This window comes from Papaver somniferum, chromosome 7 (genome assembly GCF_003573695.1).
Source record: "Papaver somniferum cultivar HN1 chromosome 7, ASM357369v1, whole genome shotgun sequence".
Taxonomy (NCBI): Eukaryota; Viridiplantae; Streptophyta; class Magnoliopsida; order Ranunculales; family Papaveraceae; genus Papaver; species Papaver somniferum.
Window position 1 is genome coordinate 267,329,592 of NC_039364.1, and position 13,897 is coordinate 267,343,488.

The following is a 13,897-nucleotide window of genomic DNA, read 5'->3' on the forward strand; positions in this document are numbered from 1 at the left end:
TAGTTGTGGGTGAGATCAACTAAGGGAATCAAGTGCGTAGTATCCTGCTGGGATCAGAGACATAAGGAGCGCGCAACTGTACCTTGAATCAGTGTGAGATTGATTAGGGTTCAAATACAGTCCCGGGGTTTTTCTGCATTTGCGGTTTCCTCGTTAATAAAATTCTGGTATCTGTGTTATTTTTTTTCCGCATTATGTTTTGTTATATAATTGAAATATCATAGGTTGTGCGTTAAGATCAATCAATTTGAATATCCAACCTCTGGTTGTTGATTTATATTGATTGACACTTGAACATTGGTCTTTAGTACCGTTCAAGTAATTCCTCTTATATTCAATCGGGCTCGCAAATTTCTATTTGTTGATTGCGGTTTGAATTAAGAGTTAGAGATATTAAACTATTTGATATACTTTATTCTAGATTGAGTCTGACTGTCTAGTTGATTCTCTAGAAAGTGTATTGGAGTAAGTCCTCTCAGATTTCCAAACAAATTGTTGGGTTTGGTTGTTAGACCCCCGCATTTTCATATGGTTTTACAATTCTTTGAAGATCAATGGCTACAGAAAGTTGTGATAATTATGAAACGGGGAGGTTACTCCCCTCTGGGACATTATACTCTTATTGAAGAAGAAAAATATCAATGGCAGAATTTTATTTCTAAAGCCATTTTTCAAATATCAGTTTCCTCTGTGAAACAAGATATATGTAATTTTTTATTATTCTTATCTTTGATGTATTTGGTAATCATTATTCAATTTACAGTATTAACGAAATCAAGATGTTTCCTTCAAAAAAAACATAAAAAATTATTAGGTTTGTCAAAATTTTTTTTGACATTTAATAGATTTAGAGGCAAGAAAGCAATCATTTTGCTAGTTGCTACGAGGGGAACCCATTTTTGCTTTACTAAGATGACCAAAGTTACAGGTCATCGGTGTCAAAGATCGATGTCAGCAGGAAGCCTGTGCTGGGACAACCACTGACATACAAGAATGCGGGAGAAGAATTTCTAAGAGTAAATAAGATTTTAGGACTCAACTCGATACAACCTTACTGAAACATATAACATGCGGTTTTGCACCATTAAATAGGTGTGGCCTCTAGCCATCCACCGCGCATTAAATTAGTTCCTCTCTGAGTAGGAGACGGATAAAGACATGCTTAATGCTATCCGGGCTCTTCCAAGCTGCTAATTTAGAAGCGACTTGTATACTAGAAATAGATATATGTATCAACTCTTTTGTAGATTTTGTATTGCAACATTATGCAGAAGATGCGCTAATGTTTTCCATTTCAACGGTTGTACGCATATCGTGAATATCTCCACTGAAAAATCCTTGCAGATGGATCCCTCTGAGACCTATGTAATGGACTGAAGTACCATACATAGAGATTGAGTGTGATAATGGCTAAGATCTATGATAACTTACTGCACTCCTCAGAGTCGGTATTCTCTTCTCTATTTTCTTAATGAAAGTGACGATACAGCTCACAGGTCCTTATAATAGCAGGCCTGAAACCCTAATGCATTCACAGTGCCTCATCCCTACGCATGGGTTGATCCACACTGTTTCATGCTTACATTAATTAACTTAAACACAATTAATTTAACTAATCAAAACCTACTTAATTGTCCTATGCTAAGGCACTCAATTATTAGGCAAGGGCTAGCCAGGTGCATGACAATATCCCCGTCTTCAGACCATCCTTGCCCTCAAGGATGAAACTTTGGGAAATGAGCTCTGACATGAGCCTGGTCTTCCCATGTTGCGTCATATGGTGAGATATGGGAACCATTGGATCGGTAACTGAGGTACTTCATGGCCATGTTTGGTGATCATGCGAGAATATAACACAACCACGAGGGTGAGAACAATTTCCCCTCCATTACCAACAGGTGGGAGAGTTGGCGTGGTGGTCAGAATGGATCCCATCTTTTTCTTCAACCGAGAGACATGAAAAAAAGGATGTATGCGGCAGCGTGCAGGCAGATCTAGCTTGTAAGCTACTTCACCAATGCGTTCCAAGATGAGATAAGGGCCATAGTATCTGTCAGATAGTTTGAAATTCTTCCTAACCTGCATGTAAGATTGCATGTACGGTTAAAGCTTGAGATAAACCCAGTCCCCCACTTCAAAAAATCTCTCAGTTCTCTTCTTGTCAGCAAACCACTTCATTCTTTCTTGAGCTTTGGTGAGTGATTCCTTCAAGATATCCAACATAGCATCTCTTTTCTTTAAGTAGGTTTTCACTGCTACAACAGAGGTAGTCACTTCAGTTGGGAAGGCAAGGTGGGGAGAAGTGTAGTCATACAGTACCTTGAAGGGCGTTAACTTTAATCTTGTATGGTGATTGGTATTATACCACCACTCAGCTAGTGGTAGCCATGAAGACCAGCTTCTTGGTTTATGGCAAGTCATACACCTCAAATATGATTCTAAACATGAGTTAATCCTCTCAGTCTGGCCATCTATTTGAGGGTGGTAGGCTGTACTGAGATGGAGAATAGTACCCATTACTTTGAAAAGCTCCTTCCAGAAGTTGCTGGTAAATACTTTGTCCCTATCTTATGGTGTTAACAGGAATCATACTTAACAAAAAGACTTCTTTGTATCCCAATTTCGTTCCTTGCTTGAAACCAAATATGAACGGGTAATTGATTCGACATCGCTTCCAAAAGTATATGGATGATGAATACAAGAGCAAGTGTAGGACTAGAAATCCAAATAAACTGCATCACGAAAATTCAAACAATATGAGTTGCTAATTAGAACGTCTGATGAGAAGATTACTTTCAGATAAAGCAACAGGTTAATTACCTGTAGAGTGGAAACATAGTTTCCATGTACTGCATAAAGACATCTTTGTTTATGACATTTCTAAGATTTATGACCAAATTAGGCATATTAGAAGCGATATTACACTACCAGAACATAAACCTATGTTGAGGATAATAGTCTCACACTGTTAATGTCACCTTAATAAACTTAAAATATAATATAGAAGGGCCTCTCCACTCATTGTCAATTGGTTTTGAGTTGGATTTCCGTATTCTAACATGGTATCAGAGATAGGCCCGTGTATGAGTAGGCCCAACGGTCACCACACAACGTAGGTCCACGTGTTAGACCCAACGTGGCTACACGTGAGGGCGCGTGTTGAGGATAATAGTCCCACACTGTTAATGTCCCCTTAATAAACTTAAAATATAATACAGAAGGGCCTCTCCGCTCATTGCCAATTGGTTTTGAGTTGGATGCCCGTAATCTAACAACCTACAAATAAAGTAGCAGAGGTTGACAATAAAAATATTAAATCAGAGAATTAACTTTGATGAGATTAAAAGTAGTTTTTACCTGAGGAAAATGTTGTTACATGTCTTTTTTTTTCGATCTCAAGATGTTCATTCCTTCACTAGGTTTGACTTCGAAAAGTGTTTGATGAATGAAGCCTCCACTCTGTCCATTAGCCTAGTAACATCGTCAGAGCTACCGATTTAAGAGTTATCCACCATGTGCAAGTATATTTTTGATGCATGTCTTGATGTTATCTGCAATAATATGACTAAATTAGTTATAAAATGTTGCGAAAATGCTAAGAAATTTAGATGCATATCTTTATTTTATCAGCTCTTCCATAACTATTAGTATTACCTTGTCATATTTCTTCATGGTCTTTGAAAATGCTAAGAGATTTAGATAACTGGAACTTTTCAAAAGTTGAAGTTTGTGATAAAAATGAACAAATGCAGACTGTAGTTGTTCTTCAGCTTTCTTCAAGTTCTTTTTATTGAAACTCAAATTATTCTTTCGTTTCTTCTTGAGGATGCTTTTTATTGTCGAAGGTGGAGTTCCAGATGGATTGTTGATCTTCACAGTACTCAGAAGCTCCAAATGAGCTGGTATTATGATCTTTAAAGGCTTCTCTTCACCTTTGTCATCTTCTTCATTAAGTTTTTATGGTTCCACGTCATCATCGTTGCTCGGTTCATATTCGACAGAACTTCCAAGGGTACTTGTTTCATTAATTTATTACATCACTTCCATATGCTCCGTTACTGCATATTTTTTTACCATAAAAGAGATTAATTTAGCAAATTTTCTTCCCTAACCGACTAACAAACAATTTCAAAAACGCCTCACATTCATGTAAAACCCACTATTCCTTTAAAATATGTTCAATTTTACTTTTTTTTTTTACAGGGGACAACAGATTTGAGATAGTATATATACCTTTACCACATTGGCCGGCCACTACCTTTATCTATTGCCCATATATATTTTACACCCTTCTTACACCTGTGATCTCAAATGCATATGATCGGTAATAATTCCCAAGACAAGTTCATCACTGTATATCCCGTTATTCAAAACTATAATTCACTTGTGAAGGACAAATTTTACAACTTTATATTTCGAATTTATACTTTCTCCACCGCCAAAAAACTATGTTCTTTATGTTAATAATAGGAATTAAAAATAAAGATCCAAGATCAACCAACAAGTTTCGTTATAACTATGTTCTTCAGACCATCCTTGCCCTCAAGGATGAAACTTTGGGAAATGAGCTATGACATGAGCCTCGTCTTCCCATGTTGCGTCATCTGGTGAAGTATGGGACCATTGAATCAGTAACTGAGGTACTTCATGGCCATGTCTGGTGATCATGCGAGAATCTAACACAACCACAGGGGTGAGAACATTTTCCCCTTCATTACCAACAAGTGGGAAAGTTGACGTGGTGGTCTGAGTGTCTCCCAGCTTCTTCTTCAACTGAGAGACATGAAAGAAAGGATGTATGCGGCAGTGTGCATGAAGATCTAGCTTGTAAGCTACTTCGCCAATGTGTTCCAAGATGAGATAAGGGCCATAGTATCTGGCAGATAGTTTGAAATTATTTCTAACCTGCAAGGAAGATTTCATGTATGGTTGAAGCTTGAGATAAACCCAGTCCCATACTTTGAAAATGCGGGGGTCTAACAACCTCACCCAATATTTCGATTAGCAATCTGTATGGACTAACTCTAATATACTTTTAATAGAATCAACTAGACAGTCAGACGTAATCTTAATAAAAATTATATCAAGGAGTTAATATCTCTATCTCTTGATTTAAATCTTACTCAAGCAATCTGCAAGTCTCGATTAAAGACAAGAGAGATAAACTTGGATGGTACCAAAGACCAATATCCAAGGATCAATCAATATCCAATCAATAACCAAAGGTTGTATTTCACTATTGATCGATACAATGCACAACCTGTGATATTTCAATTATATAACAAAATATAATGCAGAATAAAAATAACACAAACACCAGAAAATTTTTTAACGGGGAAACCGCAAATGCAGAAAACCCCGGGACCTAATCAATAACCAAAGGTTGTATTAAGCCGCTACAGATACTAGCCTATTACAATCTAACTTCGGTCTGGACTGCAGTTGAACCCTAATCAATCTCACACTGATTCAAGGTACAGTTGTGCTCCCTACGTCTCTGATCCCAGCAGGATACTACGCACTTGATTCCCTTAGCTGATCTCACCCGCAACCAAGAGTTGCTACGACCCAAAGTCGAAGACTTTAGTAAACAAATTTGTATCACACAGAAAAGTCTACAAGGATAAATAAATATGTCTCCCACAGATAAACCTAAAAGTTTTGTTCATTCTTTTGATAAAAATCAAGGTGAACAAGAACCAATTGATAAACCGGACTTATATTCCCGAAGAACAGCCTAGTATTATCAATCACCTCACAATAGTCTAAATCATATGCTAGCGAAACTAGATATTGTGGAATCACAAATGATGAGACGAAGATGTTTGTGATTTATTTTTATCTTCACTATCGGAGATATAATCTCAAGTCAATTATTCAATTGAACTCGTACGATAGAAAATGGCAAGATCATATCGTTGAACTACAAGAGAAGTAGTTTCGTCTGGCTTCACAATCCCAATGAATTCTTTCAGTAGTTAATCGATAGGGTTTCCAGAAGAAAACTACGATTAAAGGAGAATCGACTCTAGCAAACCAACTAGTATCACACAAGAGGTGTGGGGATTAGTTTTGCCCAGTTTCTAGACGTCTCCTTATATAGTTTTCAAATCAGGGTTTGCAATCTAAGTTACCTTGGTAACAAAGCATTAAATAATCACCGTTAGATGAAAAACCTGATTTATCCAAGCCAATATCTTTCAACCGTTAGATCGAAACTTAGCTTGTCACAGATAAATGAAATGTATTCATTTAGGTTTGAGTAACCGTACCTAAACGTGTACATTGGTTGATTCACAAATGGTTGACCAATGGTTAGCCATATGAGTGCTTTCATATTAACTGTATTCATCTTTCTCATAACTAGTTCAAATGACTCATAAGAACTAGTTCAAGAGTTGTTCAACTGCTTAGGTCTTTATACATAGACACAATTAAAACAAAATCGGTTTGATTCATTTGAATCAATTCATGAACAATATACCCCACGGTTTGCAAAGATTGCATTCCTTATAATTTATTGTTTTAAGTCCATGAACTACCGATTTGAGAAATAACTAGCTTTACCGTATTTTGAGTTGGTTTTAGTTTCCAAACTCAGCAGACTTTTTCGGGTGAAAAAGTTTCGCCAGTACGCGTACGAGTACGCTTTTTGAGTTCGTAAACTTCAAACTCAGAAGAATTTCACGGACGTGAATTTCCACCAGTACGCGTACCCAACCTGTCTCCTTCACCAATACCACATGCACACATATGCACGCACTTGGTTTCCGGCACATGGATTTATACACTAACGTGAGAACACACTATATGCTTACATCCATAGGTGGTTACATATTCTCAACTCTATATTTCAATCATTGAAACATTCTTCTATAATGTTATAATAGTCGTTAGACATAAAGAATCGACTATCGTCATCAAATCTATTTTCAAGATTGAAACGTCATCATAACTTTCGTCACGGGTAAAGATGAAGACGGTTAAAGCAAAAGCTTACCAACGCGTATTTCAAGAAAAAGATAGGCGAGTAAACTCGGCTCGAAATAGCAAATGTGTATGTATGAAAACTATCATACTTATATGACTTTTGTCTCAAGAGTAGGAGATCGAGTAGATAGAATTTTGAGTGACAAGATGAGTTCAAGTCTCTACATACCTTTTGGTCGGATGAAGTTCCACTGGTTCCTTGAGTAGTTCTTCGACTTTGCAAGATAATCGCCATGGAGTCTGGAGCTCAACTATTCGTAACTATCTTAGACCGAGACTTAGTCCTAAGTATATTAGAAATCAAGACATATAGTTTTGGTCACTAATATTGACAAACATGCTTGAGATACCAACGCATGCGAGTTCGACCGAGCAATGCTCTAACAATCTCCCCCTTTGTCAATTTTAATGACAAAAATATCAATACATATGGATTATAAAATAAATAAAGTTTGTAGCTTCTCGTCCACATGCTTGATCTCTTTGGTGCTTCAACGTTACTTGAAAAATTCGTCTTTTCCAAGTACTCCCATGATTCCACAAATGTTCAATTCAACATCATAGTTGTTGAAGTTCCGTAGCCATAACAATGAGAAAACAAAAGCTCTCGATCATTGTTATACAATGTCATAGTATTATTATACAGCATTAAAGTTCTCATATCACAACTTCGACAACAATACTATGGTGATAATTATCACTCCCCCTTAGTCAATTCTTTCGTCTCAACATGAAAATCACTCCCCCTTACATAATGACTCGTAAAGCACGTAAATCATATGTATTTGTAGTGTGAACTACACATTAATTCTCCCTCTTTTTGTCAATGAAATTGGCAAAGGTACGAAAATGGGATCCTAATGAAATTTCCACGAAGACGTTTCAAGACCAAAGAAAAGTACATATCAACTTGTTTAAATGCAATCATAAAGCCGAGGCTAAATGCATTCATCAAGGAGTTTATAAAGATACAAGATAACCCCTAAATAGTTCCACAGCCGCACTCCCCACAAAGCTATGGAAATTAAGCGCAAGTTCAAAAGAACTCTCCCCCATTTGATGGCATTCCCAAGAAAACAACAAGAGCGACCTTTCTTTTTCAAGAAAAGAAGGATTTTATTGGACACCAAAAACCATAAAAATGATTTTCTATATCCAAAATTCACAATTAAACTAACTACAAGAGAACCCATGATTAATTTAATCGGAATACACAACCAAAATAACCACAAACGAATCTATGATTAATCTAGTTGGAAATGCTCGACATAAGAGAGCTTACGGAGCTACGACTAAGTTCACCATAAAAGAATGATTAACTCAATCGTCTTAAGCTCAACACAAGGAAAAATTATGGAGCATTGCAGTATACACATAAAATATGGATCAGGGAATGATCAATACTGCGGCATATACAAGGATTCATTCTATTTTCCATCACTATTTGCACAATGACATACAATAGACATAACCTTGTAAGCAAAAGATTTTAACCTATCTTTCATCAATAATTGACATAATAGGCTTAACTTTTGTTTGTCAAAAGTTCATCGATATTGTATCAATACTCGCATATCGACATATAAAAGAGATAAATTTTGATATCATATGGGACAATAATAGTTCACGGACGCCAACACACATATCCCATAACATATTACAACATATAAAACTATAAAGATTAATACTGCAAAAATCATCTTCCAAACAATTTTTTAGAATTTTAAATAAATAAAAAATAAAGATAAAAAAACGATGGACATAGCTATTTGTACTCACAATAATGGCTATTCCAAACTCTAGTTATTCTTTCTAAAATATAAGAAATAAATTCTCATAAGAAGACTTTTTAGACATTGATATCTTTGAGAAATTTTGTATCGTTCCCGAACTCCTTGTCGTCAGCAGCCATTGGAACATAGGGTTCGTGGAGGAAGGAGTCAATACCAACAAACCGTCTTGGCTGAAGATGTCGAACCAGGGCCTTCTGAATTTCCAAAGATCTTAACACATAAGCCTTTATTTGTCGAATCTCCTTTCTTGTCTCTTTCAACTCATCAAGAATATCAGAGAATTTCTGAGAGTTAGAAGGAACTGCCCTTGGCTTCCTCACATTCCTTCTTTTTCTTTTCAAGGATGGAGACACCGGAGATTTTTCTTTTTCCTTAGTGATTGATGGATTAACAATCATATTGATATCTTTTTCATTTGAATACATGATGCTTGGAGTATCCATGAAAGCATGGTTGTGTGAGAGGAATTCACAATTCAACTTCAACAAGCAGTCTTAAGATATAAAGAATATCAGAGAAGGAAAAAATAATGTAGGGATTCGAAACCTTTAAACAGGTTCGTACACGTCCAACTCACAACCCTATAAATAGCATAATTGTCGATAGTAACCCTCTTCTTTTGGAAAATCGGTCCTTTCTAATATCAATAGTGATATGAAGAAATTTCAAGGCCAAACAACTCAAAGTTAAATATATATATTAAAGCCTGAGGTGTGCAAGATCTTGTCTCTTTTGAACAGGCACATGAGACAAGATGCAAAAAAACAACATAATCGGGTTGTGATGTGGTGAACAATGATTTGTCCACCATGACCCTTTTGTACGGAATCAATGGAGCTCTGCATTTCCGCATGTTTAGACCAGGTTTTCCTCTCTAATGATCTATATTTTTCCTTGGAAACTAGTCTTTTCGAAAAGGACAAGATCTTACATACCTTAGTTGTTTTCTCCGCGAGTTTAAGCTTATTAGCTAGACGATCTTCTCTTCATTGAAGCTTGTTGACATATCTCATCTTGTGTTTGTACTTGAAACAAATTGAAAATTCATGTCCCTTGAGATAACAATAGGAGCATGTCAACGCAAAAGATGGTTCAGGGGCCTTTGAAACGCAAGCTGCTAGGCACAAAGTAGATCCTGAAACATTAAGAAAAGAGTTTCCAAAGGACGGGTCAAGTGATTCTTCCATCTTGATTGGGATCTCTTCTAAAAGATTATCAAGATTGATGTATGTATTGCTAAAATTATGAAAATCAATATTTTCAGACAGAAGAGCAACACTTGATTTCTTGTCTTCATCAGAATCATAATTGTCAGACATCTCGTCAAGTGTCGCAGCAAGACCTTTGTTCCCAGTGTATTTTCTACGATTTGGGCATTCGTTAAAACTGACCAAATCATTTACACTTAAAGCACTGAGGCATATCCTCGTCATCAGTCTCATCTGTGTCCCTGTTTTTGGGAGGAATACGATTATGAGGTTTGACTGATGCTTTTGGCTTATCTCTGGAGAACCGTTTACTTATCTTCAACGGAATATCTCTAAACTGTCTTGTGATCATCGAGACTGATTTGTCAAGATCTTCATCTGATGAATCTATCTCGGAGTGATTATCGTCAGAGATATACACATTTTTACTTTTAGTGGCTCCTATTCCATAGTCTAATCTTCAACGTTCCCTGAAATCTTCGTCCTTCTAAGTACTCCAATGATCCCAAAGGTTGTAAGTTTAGCATCACCGTTGTTGAAGATCCGTAGCTATAACAATGAGAGAAATCGAGATTCTCGATCATCATTATACAATGACATAATATTATTATGTAACATCAAAGTCCAATTGCATCACGACTTTAACAATAATACTACGGTGATATGTATCACTCCCCTTTAGTCAATACTCCATCTCACATGGACACCACTCCCCCTTACACAATGATCCGAAAACCATATGTATATGTAGTAGAACTACACATTAATTTTCCCCCTTTTTTGTCAATAAAATTGACAAAGGTACAAGAACGGGTTCCTAATGAAATTTTCGAGAAGAGACGTTTCATAGAATAAAACAAGAAATACATAACAACTTAATTTAGATGCAATCATAAATTCGAAGCTAAATGCACTCATCAAGGCGTTTTAAGATACAAGATAACCCCTATAAAATTCCACAGCCGCGCACCCCGCAAGATATTACCATTAACCACAAGTTCAAAAGACTCTCCCCCATTTGATGTCATTCCCGAGAGAACAACAAGAGCGGCCTTAATTTCGAAAGAAAAGAAGAATTTTTAATTGGACACCAAAAACCATAGGAAAATGATTTTCTATATCCAAAACTCAATCAAATTAATCACAAGTAAACCCATGATTAATTAAATTGGAATATGCAACTAAATCAAACCACAAAAGTGATCAATTTAATTGATTATGCTCAACATAAGTAAACTTACGGATCTACGACTAAGGTAATCATACGGAGATGACTAACTTAATCGTTCACATACTCAACATAGGGAAAACCTTACGGAATATGCGACTACATCAACCAATTGAATATAGTTAGTATAGACGTTCATATACTCGACACAAGAACTTGTGGAATATATGAAAACTCAACTAGACTAATTACAAGAGAACCCATAATTAATCTAATTGGAATACAAACAACCAAACTAATCACGAAGGTAATCAATTTAATTGTCAAAAGTTTTGCTCGACAAAAGAAGACTTTCGGAGAAAATAACTAAATAACCAACCAAGATGATTAATTTAGTTCATAATGCTCAACAAATAGCATCTTATGGGAAAACCAACAAAGCCAATAAGAATAATCGACTTAGTTGTATCGTGCTCAACATAAGACACACAATGGAGCCTTCACGGTAATACAAAAAAATGGATCAATGAAGATCAATATCGTGGAATACGTACAAGGATCTATTCTATCTTTCCATCACTATATACATAATGACATAATAGCCTTTATCATTGTCACACAAAAGATTTTATCCTATTTTCCATCTCATAAATGACTGCGTAGGCAAAACTTTTGTATTTGTCAAAAATCCATTCGTCCTTTCATCAATACGAATACCAATTTATGAACGACTTTACTTTTGACAACATATGGGACCTTCAAGTTCACGGATGCAAACAATACATATCGCATAAACAATTGCAATATCACAAAATCATAAAGATTAATATTGCAATAACAATCTTTTCCCTTAGAAGGTAGAATCAATCTTTTTCGCACGGATTTATACCAAGAGTGGTTACCAAAAGCGTATAAAAACATTTCCTTAACAAAGAAGAACATACAAAGTCATTGATGACTATGCCCATAGTTCACATGAGATGATTGTGAACACTCAAGAATATATAGCAATGTGAACTACTACCCATTATCGAACTTCCTTCTTTGTGATTCACCAACATCACTCTTGTAACAACCACAAAATAGCTTAGAATAGGATTTCTCCAAGAATCCCAGTTCCCAAGTCCAAGAGAATAGAACAAGTGAAACGAAACGGAGCAAACACTAAAAAACAAGAGACCGGACAAAGACCAATATTAACTCATCCAAATTCAACAATTCTCATCTCCATTTTGAAGGGAATTCAATAAGGAAGAGAATCAAAAAGAATGAGGTAAATCCGAGTTCGGACGAAGAAGTTACGGCCAAAACAAGTTTACCGAATATCGACGTCAAGTATGCATACGGATTTGCGAACTTAAACCCCTGGATTTTGATTTTAAATTCTGTTATGCATACTTGGTATGTGTACCATGTAGTCCAAATATCCCGAACTATTATTTTCAAGCCTAAACATTTAAGAACCTTAAATACAGATCAAGTTAGGTAGAAGTGAATGATAAGCAAGATTATTATAAGTATTCTAAGCAAATAAAAGTACAAATCTTGATCAAGTTTATAGACATACCTTTTTAGATGAATCCAATCGAATTCTACCACCTTACCGAATATAATCTGTGTGCCCCAATTCTTGTGCTTACCTCACCGTATACAAAGCAGGGCATTCCTAGGTGAGGATGCACTTCCAACACAATCAAGTTGCGTTGGGGTGAACAAAGTATTTCTCACCACAAGTGACCTTTATATTATCATGAAAGAGATCACTTTTAGAACCTTTCACATCCAATTCCATTTTTTCAAAAAAACTTGTTAAGTTCCAACATCATGGATACTGCCTTTTCCATAGTCATGGAGTTTTCTGGAAGATCATTCCTTTTCACACTCAAAACATCATTGTCTTTCTTCGGTATCCACTTCTGAGTGCGTTTAGGAATAGTCGGAACCTTCTTCCCATCACTCTCTTCTATAATTCTTGGAAGAGAATTGGATTGACTATTCTTTTGTAAGTTAGTCTTTCTCCAATTGGGAGCATTGGATCTTGTCTTCGTATTTACGAAGTTATCCTTTTGATAACCATTACACTTATGAAAAGGATTTGTACGACGTTTATAGGAAAATCGAGGTCTATCATAGCACTGATTCCTTTGCCTAAAGGTTGGACAATTACAACCTGTAACGTTAAGAGGGTCAGTCTTAACGTATGATCTTGGTTTCACAACTTCTTGTGATGCCCAAACAAGAACATCATGAAGTTTCTCATTCCTTATACGGAAACAACATCTCCTTCCAGGTGACCTTTATTTCCGCAATAGTGGCAAACATAAGGAATGTTCTTACCTCGATCTGTGTGTGCTAACTTTGGAGGTTGATAAAATTTGCTCTTTTGAACCTTAACTGCCGGAGAAGGTATTTCACTTTTTCCATCAGTGGAAACCTTTTGTTGAGAAGAATCACTAGCCTTGACAAATTTTACCTCTTTGCTAGTACTTGGAGTATCTATTCCCTTATAGCCCAATCCTTGTGTATCACGATGATTTTTACTTTCTCCTAACATAGTGGTTAATTTGCTTGAACTAGTATTGAACTTTTTCAAGTCATCTTACAACATCTTGATTTTATCAAGAGTAGCAGCTAAATCAGCCTCAAGGCGTTTTTCTCGAGTGAGATAAGCGCTTTCTCTGTCGTCAAAACTTCTTTGCTTTGAGTTAAACCTTGCTTCAGATTCTGCAAGTTTCTCT